Source organism: Balaenoptera physalus, assembly GCF_965194825.1.
Source record: "Balaenoptera physalus genome assembly, chromosome: 2".
Lineage (NCBI taxonomy): Eukaryota > Metazoa > Chordata > Mammalia > Artiodactyla > Balaenopteridae > Balaenoptera > Balaenoptera physalus.
The window spans coordinates 115039176-115058829 of record NC_138883.1 but is presented as its reverse complement, the minus strand read 5'-3'; the positions used below and the strand labels follow the sequence as shown (position 1 = coordinate 115058829).

Genomic DNA, 19654 nt, shown 5'->3' with positions numbered 1-19654 from the left:
CACCTCCCAGGCCTGGGTCCCTGCCCTCTGGCTCTGAGATACATCTCTGGATGGCCAGATATCTCTGGCCACTCACAGCAACCCTCCACTGCCTGCAGGAAGGGGGAGGCCTGTTCTGCAACTGCATCGGCCCTGGTGCAGAATTCCTAATGCACTCGAGAGTCGAGAGTCGACATTGTGCAGCAATTGGTATCAATTATTAAGCAGAAAGCCCAAGGAGGGTCTGTGAAGCAGTGGAGAGTGTGGGAGGGGAGGGGGCGGGAGACAGTGCTGGGCAGGAGGAGGGAGATGGCAATGGCGTGGGCACTGGGCAGAAGGTTCGAGTGCTGACCCTCCCACACAGAGAATAGAACCTCAGGAACGGGGAGTGAATGGTCCCGGCCCACTCCTGCCAATCAGTATTTGGGGGTGATGCTTCTCCTTTAAGTGGGCTTCCGACAAGCCTGAGTGTGCTCGGGAGTTAGACACCAGGATGCTGAGGGGGCTTGAGGCCTGAGATGAGCTGGGAAGAGGGCAGGGCAGTGCTCCTCCAGGTTTGCAGGGTGGTCATCTAGAGCAGGGGCGGACACACTTTATATGTAAAGGGCCAACTATTTTAGGCTTTGTGGGCCTTACGGTTTCTGTCGCAATTGCTCAACTCCGCTGTAGCACAGAAGCAGCTGGAGACAATATGTAAACAGATGGGCGTGGATGTATTGCAGTCAAATGTTGTTTACAGAGACAGGTGGCAGGCCGGTTTTGACCCTGCTCCTCATCTAGGACCTCTATCCTCAAAGTGTGATCCTTGGACAAGCACACCATCACTTGGGAGCTTGTGAGTAACACAGAACCTCAGGCCCCACCCCAGATCTCTAGAGACAGATCTGCATTTTAATAAGTCCCCTGTGCCTATGAAGTTTGAGGAAAGAGTTTAAAGTTATTCTGGGGGGGGATCTGGTCAGAATCAGGAACAATGGGTAGAAATGGCAGGAAGTGAAATTTCATGTCAACATCAAGATGTAATTTCTATCCAACAGAACTGTCCTCAAAGGCAACAGGAGGCTGTCTCTGGAGGTAGTAAGCACCCCATCACAGAGGTGTTCAAGGAAAGGCTAGATAACCACTTGCTCGGGATGGTAGGGAGGACTTGGGCAGGATAAATAGCGTCATGGCTAAGAGTCCTTGCTGGGAGGCAAGCTGCCTGGGTTTGGGTATTGCTTGGGCGAAAGGATGTCTCCCCCATCCTTATTTCAGATTCCCTGTCCATCAAACGGGGTAATCAAAAACCTCACAGGGTTGTGTTGAGACTTCCTTCACTTAAAGTACTGCAACAGCCCTTACTATACACTAAGTGCTAAGTGTTACTATAGGTTACTTAATTCTGTAACAGCTATCCATATTTTTGGTGGGATTGAGGACCAACCTTTGTATCTAAGGTCTCGTCTGTCCAACTCTGAGATTCGAGGTGGGGAAGAGGGAGGATGTGGGGAGTAACAATCCTAGCCAGTGTTTTTTTTGGGTATTTGGTGTGAGCCAGGCATTATGCAAGCATCGGTTAATGGCTCTCAAGTTACTTTCAGATACTTGTTGCCCTGGAAGAGCAGATAGATTATAATCTGTTGCTCCTCAAACACTCTGCGTGTTTCAGCTTTGGAAAGTCAAATTGAGCCCAGAGATGAAGTGCATCGTTTTGTCATCAACAGATTCGCCCGGTGTTGAGGGCACAGGACTCCCTAGAGCTGGTCAAAGAGCCGCCTTGTTTGGACACATCACCAGCTCAAGTCTTAAGATGGCAGGGGGGCCAGAACTCTTGACTGCAGAAAAATAAGGAGCCCGCTGACTCCAGATCCTATTCGTGTGGAGGCACCCAAAGATGTAATGTCCCTTCTGTCCTCGTTGTTTTGCGTTTATGATCCCCAACCATAGGTTTTCGCGACAGACCTTGGTTTGGATTCTTGCTCTGTCACGTCATAGCTGTGTGGTCAGGGGCGAGCCTCTTGACCTCTCTGAGCCTTGGTTCTTTCCCTTATCAAAGGGACTGAAAATGCTGCGTGCTTCACGGGGCTGTGGTGAGGATGAAGTGAGAACGTGTGAGACTTCTAGGAGCCGTACAGATGTCGGTTGTCACTTTAATGAATCCTATAAGCCTTTTGAAGTCTCTTCCTTCCCCACAGTGCTTGCCACATAATAAGGGGTTAATACAGACTTATCAAATGTGAGAGGAACGAATGACCTTCTCCTACAGAAGGGGAAGGAACTGCTCCTGGGGAGGGGTGAGGTGAATGCCCCCTCCCTGCCCTGTCCCCGTCCCCACCCCACATCCTCAACTCCCACCATCATTTCATCTCCAGCATTCCTTGTGTGCTGCAGAAGTTTCCATCAGCTGGTGGCAGGGCTACCTACCTTTCTTCCTAGTGACAGCTTTGCCTTGGCTTTGTGGAAACCAACACAGAGTTCTTATCTTCCCAAAGAAACCTTTCAAAAGACAACACACTGAATTTTTTATGGTGTATGTGTGTGTTTTAGTTTCAGAAGGTGGGCTGGAAGGAAAGAAAGGATTGCTCTTTGTACCCAAGGGCAGTATCCAGCCAAGCTTAGGAGCCCTTTCTCACTGCTTTCAACTCTCCCCCATCTCCTTCCTTCCCTCCTCCCCCCATCATATAATTTTTTGGTACTTTTTGGTTAATTAATTTAAAGTGACGATAGTCCCAGATGAAGCTGTAAATTAGTTTCAAATGGCGCAGCCGGGCCACCCACTACTGGAAGATCATATTGCAGTGACAACATTAAAACTTGAACAACCCTCAACAAGGCGGGAGGAGGGGAATCCTAAAACCTCAAGTAAAAACACATTTCCAGCTCAATTCCTTGCTGCAGCCCTTAAGAAAGTGGAAACAGATGGATGGTGGCTTTGATAATGAGAGAGGCAATCAACTTTAGATTAAAAAAAAAAAAACCACCCTGAACCCTACCCAAAAAGGATGAGTCTGACAGTAAAATCCCAGACACATAACGTTCCATTTAAGAGGCTATTGACATATTAGCCGGGAACAGAGCGGGTTCTGAGAGAGGTCAGTCCTCCTCTCCCGGAGCATTCTGCATTGTTCCCTTGCCTCCGAAGCCAGAGCACTCAGCCCCCTAATTGAAAACATTGCAGTATCTTTGGATGTTACTGATGGTCAGATTTCCCCTGGAAATCACTAAGTGTTCTCGGGAGGCTTGGCTGTTGCCTGCTGCCCGATTCTAGAGAGCAGAAAATACATTTCTGTTTTTAATTTAACTTAATTATTATTTTTTTGTGGTTGGGTGTGTGTGTGTGTGTGTGTGTGTGTGTGTGTGTGTGTGTGTGTGTGTGTGTGTGTGTGTGTGAGATTTTTTTGAGAGGCGGGGGACAAGATACCAGGAACAAAGAGAAGCAGTTCAACAGTAAAAGAAAATGTTGAAGTCATGAGATCAGGACTCATGCCTTGATCTGGCAAGCTGTGTAGCTTGGGACAAATTCTGACATTTCTTATGCCTCCATTTTTTGTCTGTAAAATGGGAGTGAAAAAGCCTGCTGGGCAGGTTCTCAGTGATGGAACTGGGTAGAGTGTGGGAGTAGCTGTTAGAATAGGAACCAGGGGTCTGGGGCTAATTTTTCCAGCTCTGCCACTTGCCAAGCCTGGGTCTTGGAGCCAGTTCCTACTGCGGGCTGACCTTCAGCTTTCTGCCTGTCTGACCAGGGCTGCCATTCCTGCCCTGCCCAGTGGCCAAGGCAGGGAGTGAGAGCTAATGGATGGTGTGCACCTGCTGGACTACAAGCCCTTTGTCCACGCCTGGCACGTGCTGGGCCCTCGATAAATCATTGTCGAATGAGTGAATGAACCCGTGAACAGGCTTGGGCAAGGAAAAAGTAATACTGCTGCAGAGTGGTGCGATTAAATTGACTTCTTGGTAATGGCAGCACTTCCTCTGGGGACTTTGTCGGAAGAGACAGACTACGTGAGTTTCTGTGATCCAGTAGGTTGCTTGAGCCCCCAAAGAGAAGAAAGACTCAAATGGAAAGAAATCTTGGTTTGGTCCAGAGAACATTTGCACATTCGCCGGTTCAATCCTTTTGGAAAATATGGAGACTTGGTTCTGATTCAAGTTTCTGCTCAGGCTTATTTTCAAAGGCTTTTTGGTAATATTTATAAGCATCATGGGGACAGGGCCTTGGCCTGTTTTATTCACTGAATATTCTAAGCATCTAACAGGTGTCTGACACACAGGAGATGCTCAATAATTAAGATAGAAGTAAATGCAGGAATCTCTCTCTCTTTTCTCTCTCCACCTCCCCCATCCCCACCCCCAGAGCCAAGATGAACACTGAGCCTTGACGGCTTCTGTACAAAGCGGTACTTGAGAGCCGTGGCCTTCTTGGGTGGAGAATTGCTCAGGACAAGTAGCTGATGTACCTGCAGAATTGCCCAGTGGGAGTCAGGGGATCACAGGGTTGGGGGTGGGTTCTGAGTGCTTGGGGCACTGCCATTATTGAAATAGCTCTGCTATTATTCATAGCCTCCCTGGCTGCAGTCACGATCTCTGGAGATGCACTTCTTGGGTTGACTGCCTTTTCTGAGCCCCGCTCCCTGCTCGGGGTAGTTCTGGTTTGAGAGGACGTTCTCTATCAGACATTCTCCTCCAGCCGGGACCTGCTCCCTCCACCAGCTTCTCCATACTCTGCAGCCTCCCAGCGTGTCAGAATCCACTTGTGTTTCTGGTGAAAAGGTTGTTTACTTCAAGGGTCCTCAGGGATGGAAGGAGCAGCACGTGAGAACCAGGGCCCTGTTGATGGAGCTGTGAGGGCTTAAAACCCATTCTGATGGCTTGTTTGGACCCTAGTCAGTGCCCCTGGCGAGACAGCAGCTGCGTTATGTCTGTCGTGTGCTTGACCTGAGCTCTTGTCATCTCCTCTACTTCTCCCTTCCACCTCCACTTCTCTCCTCCTCCCTCCTTCCCTTCCATCCCGTTCCCCTGCCCATCCCCACTCTGAAAATCTAGGGTTGGGAGGTATTAGGTTGAGGGGAGATCAGGAAGTCGGCTGGAAGGAATTCTTCCATACTTTATAACAAGCAGCTCTGGCAATGGCGTGTTCCTCCGGCCACTGGTGGCCAGCCATGAAGAGCGTTGATCCCCTAGCTGTTTCTTTGACTGGACGAGTAGCTCAAATCACGGCACTGGGATAGTTTTGAGATGAACTGGCTATTGTTAGAAACATTTAGAAATGTCTCCCCTATGCTCCAATTTCCTCCTCTCTGCCAGTCTTGGCTCTAACAGCTGGAAGAAATTTCTCCTTCATCTGCTATATTCAGTCTTTCACTAAGCTCCATCAATTTTGCCTTTGAAATTTCTTTTGTTCCCGCCCCTTCTCTCGTCCCCACTGCTAATCCCCGAGGCCTGGCTCTCATCTCCTTTGCACGCTGAGCTGCCTCCAGAACCTCTTGGCAGAGTTCCCTGCCTCTGGTCTCTCCGTCTTCCATCCATCCTGTACAGCCAAGCCAGACTCATCTTTCTCCAGCTCCTTTTGCATCTTAGGATGCCTCAGCTCAAATTCCCCAGGCTCTCCAAAGTACTTGGCATTGCCCAGACAGTTTTGCAGCTCCCTCTGCCTTAATTTCTTCTTGGAGCAGTGGCTGTATTAGTTACCTGTGGCTGCTGTAACAAATTACCGCAAACTTGGTGGCTTAAAACCACAGAAAGTTGTCCTCTTACAGTTTTGGAGACCAGAAATCTTAACTGAGTCTTATGGGCCTAAATCAAGTGTCAGTGGGACTGTGCTTCCTTGGGAGACTCCAGGGGAGAATCCTTTTCCTTGCCTCTTCCAGCTCCTGGTGGCTGCCGACATTCTTAGCCTGTGGCCATATCACTCCTCTGCCTCTGTGGTCAATCTTTTTGCCTCTGTGGTCACATTGTCTTCCCTGGGTCTGTCTGTGTGTCAGATCTCCCCCTTACAGGGACACTTGTGATATACTTAGGGCACATCTGGATAATCCAGAATAATCTCCCCATCTCAAAGTCCTTAACTTTATCATCTCTGCAAAATCCCTTTTACCAAGTAAGGTGATATTCACAGGTCCCAGGGATTAGGATGTGGATATTTGGGGGGACCATTATCTAGCCTATCACAGGCTTCTTATCTATTCAACACTTCAACAAATATTTATTGAGCATCTACTATGTGCTGGACTCTGTTCTAGGCAACAAGAGTCATTAAGACTAATGATCCTTTTCAGACCCATTCTCCTGCAGGGTGAACTACCCTTATCTGGGCTCTTTTCCTCCTGGAATGTGGTATTATTACATAGCGCGATCATCACATTGTATCACACTGGTAACTGTTATATACCTGTCCTCTTCCATTTCTATGAGCCCCTTGAAGTTGAAGCTAACTTACTTATACTGGTACTTAGGGCTAGATGGGACTCGGTGAAGGTTTGTTAAATCAATGAACAAGTCTCTTATTGCTTCCCTTCATTCTTCCTAAATATATTTCTAATTTGCTTGGATACTAAGATGGCTCCAATAATACAGTCTGCCTCAGAATTCTATGTTTAGGGTCTGACCTTCTCGGTGGTCATCTCCTTGGGTCTGGGTCATGGGATGTAGCTGTTGAGGGCATCTATCATTCTCCTTTGCCTGGTCCCCAGCAGTGTTATATACCATTATTTATTTAATGCTTCCCATCAGTCATTTCTACTGCCCATTGGCTTTGAGGGGGATGTGGGATAGGGGAAGTGAGAACGTTAGAAGACTGCGGTCTGCATCACTCGTGGGTCACATTTCCTGAGGGTGTTTCTTCTTGGTGTCGTCCAAGCATGGCCCGTCCATATCCACCACCTCTGATAGGACAACACAATCAGTTCAGATCTGGTAAAACAGTACTGTCTCTTTCCATTGGCAGGTGAGACAAATCCTCTCCATAGGGCCTTTTTCCACAAGTCCTGACATAATACAGAAGTGGGACAGACCCTATTAGGTACTGCCTTGTGCTGTTGGTTTATGACTTTGAAGTTGATCCCTATTTCCCTGCCTTAGGAAAGCAAAAGCGTATCTAGGACAATAAACCAGTGGTGCCAACCGGAGGCCCATGGATTTGTACACAGCCCTTGGAAGTAAGGGACATGGTTGTAGCCTAATGTCTAGAAAGCATTTTAAAAGGCAGTATGACTCATAACTTCACACTTACTGTCTTAAAACCTTGGGCCTTCCCCATTTCAGTTGTCTCTGTGGCCCCTGCAGGCACTGGCATTAAAACCTCACTGATAACTGTTTCCTTAGCTACAGCAGTGTGTGTTGCTTTTCCAGGTAGAAAAGAAACTAAGAATAAAGATCATCATCATCACACACACACACACACACACACACACACACACACACACATCCTTGTAACTCTCTGGCCTCCCATAGAACCTAACAAAGTAGAACTTGGGTGATAGATACTTGGATGTCGATTGATTGTACCATGCTTTCCAAGCTGTGTCATTCACTCACCTCTTAGATGACCTTTGTTACATCCCTATACCACTCATTCTGTCATTTGATTAACATTTGTATTTAAGTTATCTCAAATGTTAGCTTGTATAAACTTATTTTAAAAGGAAACACTGCATCTTTACCATAAATAGAAAATCAATATCATGTATCATAAATAGAATGTAACTGTAAAAATAAATATACTGAAAACAAAGCAATGTTATTTACCCAAAAATGGAAATAAACAAGGAAATGCAGAGTAATAAAAATCAAATTGATTCACAAAATCTAACTGATTCAGAAAAACAAGATCCTCAGTGAGAAAAGCAGAATGGCTTATGACCAGTCAGTGATAAGAGAATATTAAGCTTAACGTCATTTGATTTAATATGACCGTGTGCTTCTATGTCAGTTAAATTACAATGTCTTTTAGTTTTGAGAGTGATCAGCGCTAAAAATTCCACCTCACATGCGTCCATGGTCAGAAAGGACGCCTTACCATTGCCTAGATGGTAAATTTTAAAGATTTAATTTTTATTTATTTTTGGCTGCGCTGGATCTTCGTTGCTGCACGCGGACTTTCTCTAGTTGTGGCGAGCGGGGGCTACTCTTCGTCGCAGTGCGCGGGCTTCTCTTGTTGCAGTGACTTCTCTTGTTGCGGATCACAGGCTCTAGGTGCGTGAGTTTCAGCGTTTGTGGCTCGCGGGCTCTAGAGCTCAGGCTCAGTAGTTGTGGCGCACGGGCTTAGCTGCTCCGCAGCATGTGGGATCTTCCCAGAGCAGGGCTCGAACCCGTGTCCCCTGCATTGGCAGGCAGATTCTTATCCACTGCGCCCCCAGGGAAGTCCCCAGATGGTAAATTTTCAAAATTAAAATGTTTTCATATGTATTTTTTGGTACATGTGAAAGAATATATGTATTCATCACTTACTTCATGTGACATTATGAACCATAATTATAAAATGAACCTACCCGCATCTTAAGAACATTACTAATGAGTGTGCCTTCCTCCCTGATTCCCATCCCTGCCTCCCCCTCCTCCCCTCCTCGGGTAAAGATTGTCTTGAATTCCTTTACATTTAAAAATAGTTTAACCACCTATGAATTTCTTGAACAGTATGTTATTTAGATATGCTTGAATATGAGCTTTTTAAAAATGCTGTCATACTGTCTTCTAGGAGACTGGATAATCAGTTATGGTGTGTGTATGCAAGGGGGTGTTGTTTCAAGTGAAAATGAGCACATTCAGACTGCCTGTGGCTACTTGGATTAACCTTGTGAGGTAACTCTCACTCTCTGCTCAGGCCAGTCCCAGCTTTCACGTTAAGTGGAATTTAAGGGTGGCTGAAACGAAAAGGATTCCCCTTCCTCCACCTTTCACACCTCAATTACTTCCTATTGAGAAAAGAGTTATAGCTGCCCGAGGCTGCTCTCCTTAGAAGGTCTGCTTGCAAAGTTGTCCCTTGGCTGGCAAGTGGGAACTTGGGTTAGGGAAGGGGTCTCACCATTCCCTGGGAAGAGTGGCTCACTCTGCCTAAACTGTCCAAACAGTATGATTCATGCTGAACGCCTGCCTTCCTCCCGGGAGTCAGAATTTTGGGACATGGCAGACAGACGTGCCTACGTGGCCAGCACCCCCTCCCTCCTTCCCCCAGTAAAAATCATGGGCACTGAGTCTCTGATGAGCTTCCCTAGGAAACAGCATTTCACATGTGTCATGACAGCTCATTGCTGGGGAGTGAAGTGTGTCCTGTGCGACTTCACTGGGGGAAGAATTTTGGAAGATGCTTTGCATCTGGATGTTGCCCCATGCGCCTTTGTCTTTGCTGACTTTTCCTTGTATCTTTGTGCAGGTATAAATCATAGCCATGAGTATGACTATGTGTTGAGTCCTGTGAGCCTTCCTGGGACCTGTCTTTGGGATCCTGACACTCCTCCGAACCTTTTTTTTTTTCCTGCACCACCCTGAGACCCGAACAGAGGGGCCTTGGCTCTGGGCTTTATACTTTGGAGGGCACTGAATCTCTCTTTCTCTCTCTCTCTCTCACACACACACACACACACACACACACACACACACACACACACGCACCTCTGATACTTGGGATCTGGAGCTCAGGGCTGGCCCAGTAATCTGTAACCCTAAAAGACCAGCCCTTATAACTATCACCATTCAGGCCCACGGGAAACCCTTCTGCACATCTTTTGCCTTACGTCCTGGAAAACGCATCAGATCTCATGAAGGTGGTGTGCCATACACTTCCAACAATGTCTGAGGCAGGCACCACCTCAGAGAGCAGGAGAATCTGAGCAGGAGAAGTGCTTGGGTAAGAGAAAGGCAAATTAATTAACTTGTCAAATCCTTCCTCTCGACTTGAATGCAGTAGATTCTTGTATAAAAAAATTATTGTTTCTCGGCAGTGCCAAACATTCATTTTCTTGTTTCTCTTCATGTTCCAATTCCTGGTTCTGGAGATAAGAATTAACACAGTGTTCACAACACTTGCACATGGATATACTGAAGCATATTGTACTACAGTAAGCAGTTCATATGACTCTTAAATTTGTATATATATGCAGCTCCAGACATAGTATGTGTGAAGCGTGACATTAGGTCCTTACACTGGTAACTAGCTGGGCACTGAATCATAGAATTGCAAATTGTTCTATTTTTATAAAAATATTTAATATCTAAATTTTCAAGAAATTAAAAAGTTTCAGCTTTATTTGAGTACCTTTGGTTAAAATAGTTTGTATTCATTCATTATGATTTATATTTTGCCTTTTAACTTTGGTAGCAATTTAAAATATTTTAGAAGAGAAATAATTTTTACTAAACTCATGTTGAATTATAATTTTAATTTTTCCAATCTTTACATATATTTTAAGGTGTTTTAAAAATGAAAGTACATTCACAGTTATTCCCTTTGAATATACATTTTATTTTTTAATTACTAGATGATTATTGTCAATGGAATAACATTTTGTGAAAATGAACATACGTGGAGATTTTGCTGAAGTGAAGGCAAAAAATAAAAGAAATAAATATAAAATAATACATGAGCTATGGCTCTGCTTATTTTAATACTTACCCAAATATCACCAGCCCATTAATGGAACAGCCAGATGCACACAGTGATAATTAAGTTCATTTGTCTTCGATGGAAGACTTTCAGTCATATAGAAGCCACGACTTCATTAATTTTTTATGTCTTGTTATGATGAGGATATTTTTGTTGAGGTAGAGAGAACATAGAGCATCACATCTGATGTAACATTTGGCTTGTGATTTAACTTTTGCCCATGTAGACACGTGACGTGTAGCCCTCAGGTTCGGGCAGGCCTGCTTCCTCCTTTCTTTACACACAGCCCTAGAAGGACCTGGGTTCTGGTGTGCAGCGAGTGCCCAGCAGCTGTGTGGACCAGGCCACTGCTGACTCACTGTGCGTGTGTCACCAGGACCAAGGCCACACCAAAGCCAAGGGAGGGAAGAGCCCCGGGAACTTCCCCAGATGGCCTCTGTGGGAGGCCTGGAAAAGCTTTCTCCGTGTACACCCTCCAGTGTCTACTGAGCTGGGAAGGCACTCAAGCTGTGGGCCTGGAGAGGGGTTTCAGTTTTAGCTCTGCCACCTTCTGGAGAGGTCACTCCAGAAGGGCAAATTTCCTGAGCCTCTTTGATCTTGTTTCAACATGTGTAAGATGGGAATACTCATTCTCACTTTTCAGCCTTGTTGTGAAAACTGGAGGCTTGTATTTAAAACTCATAGCAAGGTCCCTTGGATGTGGCTTAATACATGTTAACCCATGTTTTTGGACAGCGAAACTGAAGAAAGACGTTAAACAAGAGGCTAAAGTCATCCTGGTGGTTAGTAGAAGGAAGAACCCAGGCATTTTAATGTTCCTTCCATTCGCTGGGCCCTGATAACCCGCCGTGCTTCTAAAGCCCACATGCTCTCCTGACCACACCCAGGTTAGGAACGATGCCTGCCCTGCGAGGTGTCCTGGTCTGAGCACCAGTTCACTTTCCTTGGAATCTAGCTCTGAGGATTTACAGCCAGGGTGGGCACACACTGGAGGTCCCCTTACCTGTAAGTTATTCCACCAGTAATTAGATTTCTTTCTCCTGTGGGGAGCCAGCCTGTGTAAATTCACAGAAACCTGGGAACAGATGATATAAGGGTCACCGGAGCCCCCTTGCTGCCTAAAATGAAACTTCCAGGAAAATGATTTCTCTGGGCACATAAGTTACTAGGGTCCCGGGGTAACCATAGCTCAGGCTCTGACTATTCCCTTAATGCTGTGTTCAGTGATGGAGTGTTCATGGCCCCCTTGGCAGCCCGCCTGCCTGGCCCTGCTCTCTGAGTGCAAGAGCCTCAGTGACACCTGCTGTTGCCGAGGGAGGTGATATATGTAGAGGGAAGACGGGCAGAGGGGAGGGAAGACCACTCCTTTCCTAGCCCCTTTGCTTCCAGGCCAGACTGACTCAGGTTCAGAGACCCTTAGCCCTTCGGGTGAGCCAGTTGGAGGTCAAAGACACTTTGAACCATAGCACAAATCACTAGTCGTTTGCAAGAGGATAAAATTAGATACCTAAGTCATACTACAGTAAAAAATTCCAGATGGATTAAAGATTTGTGCATTAAATATACAGTACTAACAAATTAAAAGGCAATATAGGACTATGTATGTGTAAGATTGTTCAGTTTTACCTATAATCTGAGCTGTCATCCTTTTCTAATATAGTTTTACAGATAATCTCACATATATCGTCTTACAAGTCCAGGTAGAGGGCATATGTCATATATCTCAATCTCGATCCTTATATCTCTATATCTCGGGGTGGGGAAGCCCTTTCTAAGTCTGGCACCAAATCCAGAAGTCAAAAAAGAAAAATTTGGCATGTTGGAGGACCTAAAAATTTAAAAAAGCAAAACAAAACTGTACCGTGAAAGGCACCATAAATAAATCAAAACATAAATACATAAATGACAGCCTGGGAGAAAGTATTTGCTACACATTCTAGCAGGAAAACTGTAAATATCCATACTATAGCGAGTATTCCTCCAAATCAATCAGAAACAACATAACTGGACAAATGCACGATTCACACATACACACACACACTGTACAGATGGTCCATTAAAGAAGAAAAAATTTTTTAATTATTTGATATCTAAAACTGGAAGAAAAAACATTGCTTGATCTCACTAATAATTAAAGAAATATGGATGAAACCAACATTGTGGCATTGTTTTCATTTTTGCCTACCCAATTAAAAAGATGGATAGCCTTCAGAACTGGTGAGAGTGAAGAAACGAGCTCGCACACACTGTTGGCGGGAATGAAAATCCTCACAACCTTTTTGAAGGTAATATCTCAATAGATATATAAACTTAAAATGCTCTTATTGAATAACACAGCGATCTCTCCTCTAGGAATTTACCCTCCCAAACCATGGCATGAATGAGTAAAGATGTAAGTACAAAGGCATTCGTTGTACCATGGCTTACAAGAGCAAACATTTGTACAAATTTAAATTTCCAAGGCAGAGCATGGTATATCTGTGTAGTGGAATCCTCTTCAACTCTTAACAAGAAGGTAGATCCGTGTAGTAGGAGGTAACATTTTTCTGAGCATTTGCTAGGCGCTGTTCTGAGTGCTTCCCATCATGACCTTGTTTAACTCACCCAGCTCTTCATAAAGTAGACGATGTTGTCATCATCCACACATTGTAGAAGAGGCACAGAGAGGTTATTAACCTCCACAAGATCACACAGCTGTGAGAAGTCAGAGCTGGTATTTGAGCCGGGCAGTGAGGTTCCTGAGACACCAACCAGGGAGGAGGGGTCACTGATAAAAGTTGTGTTAAGTGATAAAGCAAGTTGCAGAAAAATATAGCATAACTACATTTTGGTGAAAATACATGTGACTATATATATAATATGTACTATTTATATGTATGTTGCATTACAATAATTATGGAAAGATTAATTTGGTGGGAGTGACTGAAGGGGCAGATTTATTTTCTTCCAAAAAAGTGGTGGGATTAAAAAAATAAAACTAGCTGCTTAGTTCCCTTCTGTTTTTATTTTTATTTTATTACCTATGCCCCCTTGACTTGCATGAAATAAAAATGGCCCAGTCTGGTAACAAAAATACATCCTTGAAAAATAACATATCCTCTTCACACCAGTAATAAAAAATCCCAGTTTGGGAAATACAGCTTTTGATAGTTATTATTTAGCAGTAGATAAATTACTTTAAATAAAGGCTTTAAAAATGATTTAAAAGGTAGTATGTCATCGTCGTAGAAAAGGTGGAATTATAGAGCTGAGAGAGTGAACTGGTCATCTAGTGGGTTCCAGGAAGCTGGGACCTCCTGCTCCGTGGTTCATGCTGCATTTATTTCTCTCTTTGTTTTCTTCCCAGCATCCTGTTTCCATGACATCCTACTCCAATCCCCCAAACCCAGAGCAAGCCTGGTCAGGTGTGGAGAGTCACCATGCAGTTGAAGAGCCCCGACCCAACCAAGCAATGTCACAGGGGCTGGTCCAGGATGGAGATCCTGTCCATTTGCTGGTGGCCAGAGTCGCAGGGTCACAAGACCTCCAGCTGCTTGACTCAAAAGGGCACCCAGGACACAGCAGGCACTTGGGCTCTGTCTGGGGTGATCTTGCTTCCTGGGGACATCTGGCAATGTCTGGAGACACTTTTAGTTCTTACCACTGGGGAGTGGGTGCTACTGGCATCCAGGGACGAGTGGGCAAGGAAGGCTGCTGAACATACTACAGACCAAGAATTACGCAGCCCCAAATCTCCATAAGGCTGAGATTTCAAAACCTGCCTGGCATTAGATCCCCTGGTCGGTCTTGCAGCAGGAGGGATGGGGTCCTGAGGGTCCCACCTGTGGAAGTTCCTTGGCCGGTATGCCCCTGTTCTAGAAGAGAGGCAGATTTCTCCAAGGCCAGGTGGAGAGAACCAGCCCAGTGCACCCCAGGCACTGCATTTCCCGGGAGCTGGGAGGAATTAAGTTATAACATATGGACTAACATTGATACAGTGTGTGACAGGTGACAGAGTTCTTCCTCTGTGCTGGGGTTCAGTACAGACTGGGGTCCTCTGCACTGCCCCCCATATTGTTGGGGTCATGGACAGGTTGGGGGGAAGGGGAAAGGCTACATCTGCTTCTCATTCTCTCATGAAATGAGTTCCTTGTCATAAACTCCCCACAGTCTCCCTTTGATCACAACTCTGACAGTTCAAACCCTGCATGCTATTCCAGGTTCCACTTACGGGTAGGAGGCCTTCCCCAGCAGATGTGAAGGCAAACATATTCTTTCTCCCCATGCTGTGGTATCCTGGAGACTGGTGAGCTGGAGCTAGGGTGCCATGACATCAGGTGGGTTAAGTGTGGGCTTCACGTACCCGATACGTATCATATAAGCTTAGAGGGAGGGTGGGCAGCAAGGGCTGGCCAGGGAGGCTGGGCATTCGGGAGACGGACAGGATTCCATGTGTCAGGCACTTCGCATATGTTATTTCACTTGCTTCTCATGACAACTCCTTGAAATGGGTTTTATGATCATATCTATTTTTTAGAGGAGGAATTCAAGCTCAGAGAGGTTAATTAACTCGGCCAAGCTCATGTAACTGGAAAGTTGAGCTCCTGGAAAGGGTGTGGGGAGCTCCCTGGGCCATCATGGGTTCTGCAAGGGCAGATGAGAACTGGACAGGTGTAGACTGGCAGGAGAACCATGGCCCTGGGACAGGTTTGTCCTAGGTTCGTGGGCACCGTCACCATGCCATGCAGCAGGGCAGCTTCGGGCTGGGATGAAGACGTGGGATCACAGTGGCCACTGGACAGAGCGTGGCCTCTCTGGGAATTGGAGGAGGCAGGGTGCGGGGAACCGGAAATGATCAGTAGAGGGCAGAGGCCACCAGGACGGGTGCTTAGAAGGGCCTGCGGACCAGAATAGGAGTGGAAATACTCTGAGGGGCTGAGAGGTGCTCTTCACTGCATCACGTGTGTGCCCTGTGACGGGGAAATGGGGTGTCCTGTGTTAAACAGCATGTGACTCCCTGGGGAGCATCTCCCTTCTGTTGATGTCTGTGGTTTAATGCACTAGCTTCTTGGCTCCTTTGAGTGATTTAGAAAAAGTGCCCCTCTGGGTGGGTGCATAGTTCAGAGCTTGGGCTGGATGTCTGCCCCTTTAGTCAGGTGCTGATGGAGGACAGCTGTAGAGGAGGTCCACAGACCGGGCCGGGCGTGCGTGACCAGACAAGAGGAACCACGGAGGGTGGGTCGCTGCGTCCAGGCCTTCAGGCGTGCAGGGACTAACTCGTACCTGCATCTGCATGTACAGCTCCTGGACCTGAGCTGGCACAGAGCGTGCCCAGGCAGTGTTTGCCGAGAGGATGAATAAAAGAGGGTCACCTTCCTTTTGACTCCTTGGGGTGAGTCTTCAGCCTTCTTTGGAAGAAGATTTGGAAGTGAGGAAGAGAAAGCTATGGGTCAGGTAAGATGGAGGGGGGAAGCTTGACTCATTATGTCAACTTCATAGCAGATGCTTTTGAATCCTAAAAAAAATAATAGCTGAATGTTATTGAGTGGTGGGTTACCAGGAGCCAGCCACAGTGCTCACCCTTCTGTGATGGGCAGTTTTCTATGTCACTTTGCCTAGGCCTGAGTTTCCAGCTATTCAACCAAATGCTAATTTAGGTGTTGCTGTGCAGGTAGATGTCATTAAAGTCCCAAACCAGCGATTTTAAGTAAAGGAGATGATCCTAGGCAAGCTGGGTGGGCCTGATTCAATCAGTTCAAAGGTCTTAAGAGCAGAGCTGAGGCTTCCCTGAAGGAGAAGAAATTCCGCCTGGGGCCTGCAGCTTCAGCCGGTGTCTCAGTTCCAGCCGGCCCTTCCTGACGGCCTCCGAGTGGATTTCAGACTCACCCAGCCAGCCCCACAATCACATAAGCCAATTCCTTGCAACAAACCGCTTAGTGTATATCTCCTACTGGTTTTATTTCTTTGGCTGAACCCGGACTAATACACCTTCATATGGATCAATTTATCTAATCCTCGCAAGAACCCTGTTAGAGTATTATTATTATTCCCATTTTAAACTGGAGCCCAGAGAAGGCAAGCAGTGCCAGCAAGCAGTGAAGCCAGGATTCAAACCGCAAGCCTTTCTCCTCCAGGGCCCAAGTTCTCAACGGCTACCCCGGAGAATCTCAGGGAGTGAGTCATGTCAATAGCAGCCCGTGCTGGATAGCTGACAGGCTTTAAGATGGGCCAGGCAGTTGTGATGAATTGGTTGGGACGATGTTGTAAGGGAGGGGGTGGCCGCTACCAGAGCAAGTCACCGCAGCAGTCGGCCCTGGGGGACACACACATCTCGATGTCACCTTCCAACAGCAGTCTGTCCTTTCCTCGGAGCTCCCTGACATTCTGAGTGTGCACAGAATGTTCCCTCAACCTTGTATTTGCTTGTATTTTGTTTTAGAGTTATCCTCTGGTGGTTGGTTGTTTGTTTTCTCACAGGGCTGAGCTTATTAAAATTCCCTGAAATGTTCACCGTAAGTCCTCTAACCTGAGCTCTTTCCTCTGATTCATTCATTCATTCAAAGTGACATTGAGTTACCCTTCTTAACAAAGCAGCCCCAGCTCGCCCGGAAGAAGAAAGTTAGGAATTCAGGGGCATCCGATGACTTGGCAGGTGCTCCCTGGCTGTGCACATGCCACACCTGGGTGAAAATTACCCCTCCAGAGTAGCAAGTTAAAGAAAAACCTTTGGGTCCAATGTTTGGGGTGCTGATTTGCCATAGTTTAAAATCATGGAATAGACGTCAACTGCATTTGATTTGTCTCCACATAACAGCTCAGACTCTGGATGTCGACCACCTCTGCTCCCTCCCAGTTCCCCTGCCCGAGGCCCTGCAGTCCTGAGCGGGGCTGAACACGAGCAGACCAGGAGCTGGAGGATGGAATGTGTCCCATTCTAGCAATGCCTTTCAGAAAATGCAGAGTGGAACACAAGCTGAAGTAGTTGTGTGTGAGGTGGGTGTGGGGTGTGTACACGTGTGTGTACATTTCTCTGTGTCAGAGGAGGTGTGGGCAGCGGGTAGAAGGAGGGTGGCTTGATAATGAGCAGGGACTGGGTATTTGTCCCAGCCTGAGGGGTAAGATTTGAAGCCATGGAACAAAACTGGGCTCTGACCTCATGGGGCCTCCAGGAGCGTGGTTGAGGACAGAAGGCTCAGTCCAGAGGAGGCAGAAGAGGGACAGAGACCAGTGCCTATGGTTTAATGACAGTTCCAAGGATTAGAGTATTTTCATTCTTTGTCTCTTTCTGTCTTTTTGTCTCTGTGTCACTGTCTTTGTGTCTCTCGTGTGTGTGCCTGACCACTCTTTTTCTTTGGAAACAGGAAAGCAATTGAGTGGCTCACAGAATCCCCAGGAAGAAGAACGCTCGGACCTTCTAAAGGCACGGGGACAAAAGGAAGAACCACAAGCAAAATCACTCCCCAGAACTACTGCTGATGCCCTGCTGGCTCCTGGGTGTCACCCAGTGGCACTGCGGCTGTACAGCTGCCGGACCCAGGTCGCTGCCCAGACCAGAATCAGGGAGACCTGATTCATAGACCTGGCAGACCGCCGCTGGGAGACTTAGGGGTGACATGAGTCCTCAAGGAACCACCAGCTGGCTAGGTGGGGTCAGCTAGAGACAGCTTTGGGATTCTGGTTTATTGCTGGAAATAAAAGAGACAATTATGGTCAACTCTTGTGCTGGTTGGATACCACGTGTAGACAAGGAATTCCAAACTCTAATTTTACCCTGGAACACCAGCAATCCCTTCCCTAAATTCCTCTAGAGATTTTAGGGCAATCTCTAACCTCTAGTAAGATGGATGGATTAGCGAGACCTTCCTTGTGTCTCTAGTTCATCGGGTACAGAGTCTTCTGGAAAATGTGTCGGCCAAATGGCACTGGAGTGGGAGAGAGGAGAAGGGAAAATCAAGGACAAAAGATACAGTGAAAAATGGAGATACTGGAATCTTCCAGCTGTAGATCCCTATTTGTTTGTTTATACTTTGGGCCATGGGGCTTTTTTTTTTAAGCTGAGACCTTGACCTTCAGGAGCAAGCTGCCATGGTCCTCAAAGGTGGGGAGCAGTGATGGTGGAGTGGGTGACATCCAGAAGAGGAGGTCCCACCCTCTCACTGCAAGCAGGTTGCTATATTGTTACTGTGGCCAGTTAGAACCTGCTCTGCGAGGGGAAACTTCTGAAATCCTGGGAAGTGAGTGTCTCAAGGTCTCATCCTGGAAGAATTCTCTGGCCCTAGAAGAACAGGTGAGGGGTGATCTCTCTATTTCTCAGCCAACTTCTAGAAGATGACAGAGAGGGCCAGCAGTGAGTTTAGCCTCATGGAAACCACAGGCTTTGCAGCCTTTGGGATATGTAGACTCTCTGGCTTCCTTCTTCTTTGTACCAGAAAACCAGACCTGCTTCCGCCAGGCTTGGGGCTGCAAACGGAACCTCTGGGACCAGAGCTAAGAGGAGAGACAGCCTGAGACCTGTGGCCTCCTCAACATGGGGAGAAGTGGCTCCTGACCAGTGAGAACTGGCTGTGCCTGGGATGGTGTGTATCAGTGTGTGTGTGTGTGTGTGTGCGCACGTGCACATATATAAACGTGTGTGTGTGTTTTAGTCAGGGGCAGAGTGGAGGCTGGTCCCCCTGAATGCCTCCTCTTCACATCCTCCAAGGGAGAAAGGCCATTCTCCTTGACTCCTGGGAGCTGCAGAATATTGCAGAGAACATGTTTGCCCAGAACAAAGCAAAACCCTCAAAGGTTCTTTCCTATCTCTGATTCTAGAAAATTACCTGCCCTTTCATCCACTTCTCACATTCACGGCCTGTCTATGTCACTGTCATTTTCCACCTCCTGGCATTTCAGTGCTCATCTTTTCTCTTTTGTGTCTCCGTCTGTCCAGGCTGGTTTGCATCTCTTTGTCTTTGCAGGGTCTGCATCCCTGCCTCTGTCTGTCCCTCCCTCCGCCTTGGCCGGCTTCTCTCTCAGCTGTCGCTTTTCTCTCCTCTCCTCCTGGCTAGCGCTGAGCAAGTGGCTGTCGGCCGTCCCTCGCTAGAGCCGAATCCCAGAGAAAACCAGTGTTGGAGCTGGTGA

At 46.8% G+C, this 19654-nt stretch overlaps 1 long non-coding RNA gene across 1 annotated transcript in view; it reads left to right on the top strand.

Moving 5' to 3' along the window:
* The window catches only part of LOC309651586, a 71784-nt gene extending 53536 nt beyond the window's left edge, over nucleotides 1–18248 (top strand). Inside the window, exons 5-8 of the long non-coding RNA XR_014258242.1 lie at nucleotides 13902–14871; nucleotides 15836–15988; nucleotides 17349–17527; nucleotides 17896–18248. This is a non-coding gene — a long non-coding RNA (uncharacterized lncRNA). The remainder of the gene's footprint in view (nucleotides 1–13901; nucleotides 14872–15835; nucleotides 15989–17348; nucleotides 17528–17895) is intronic.
* The last annotated feature ends 1406 nt before the right edge of the window (nucleotides 18249–19654 follow it).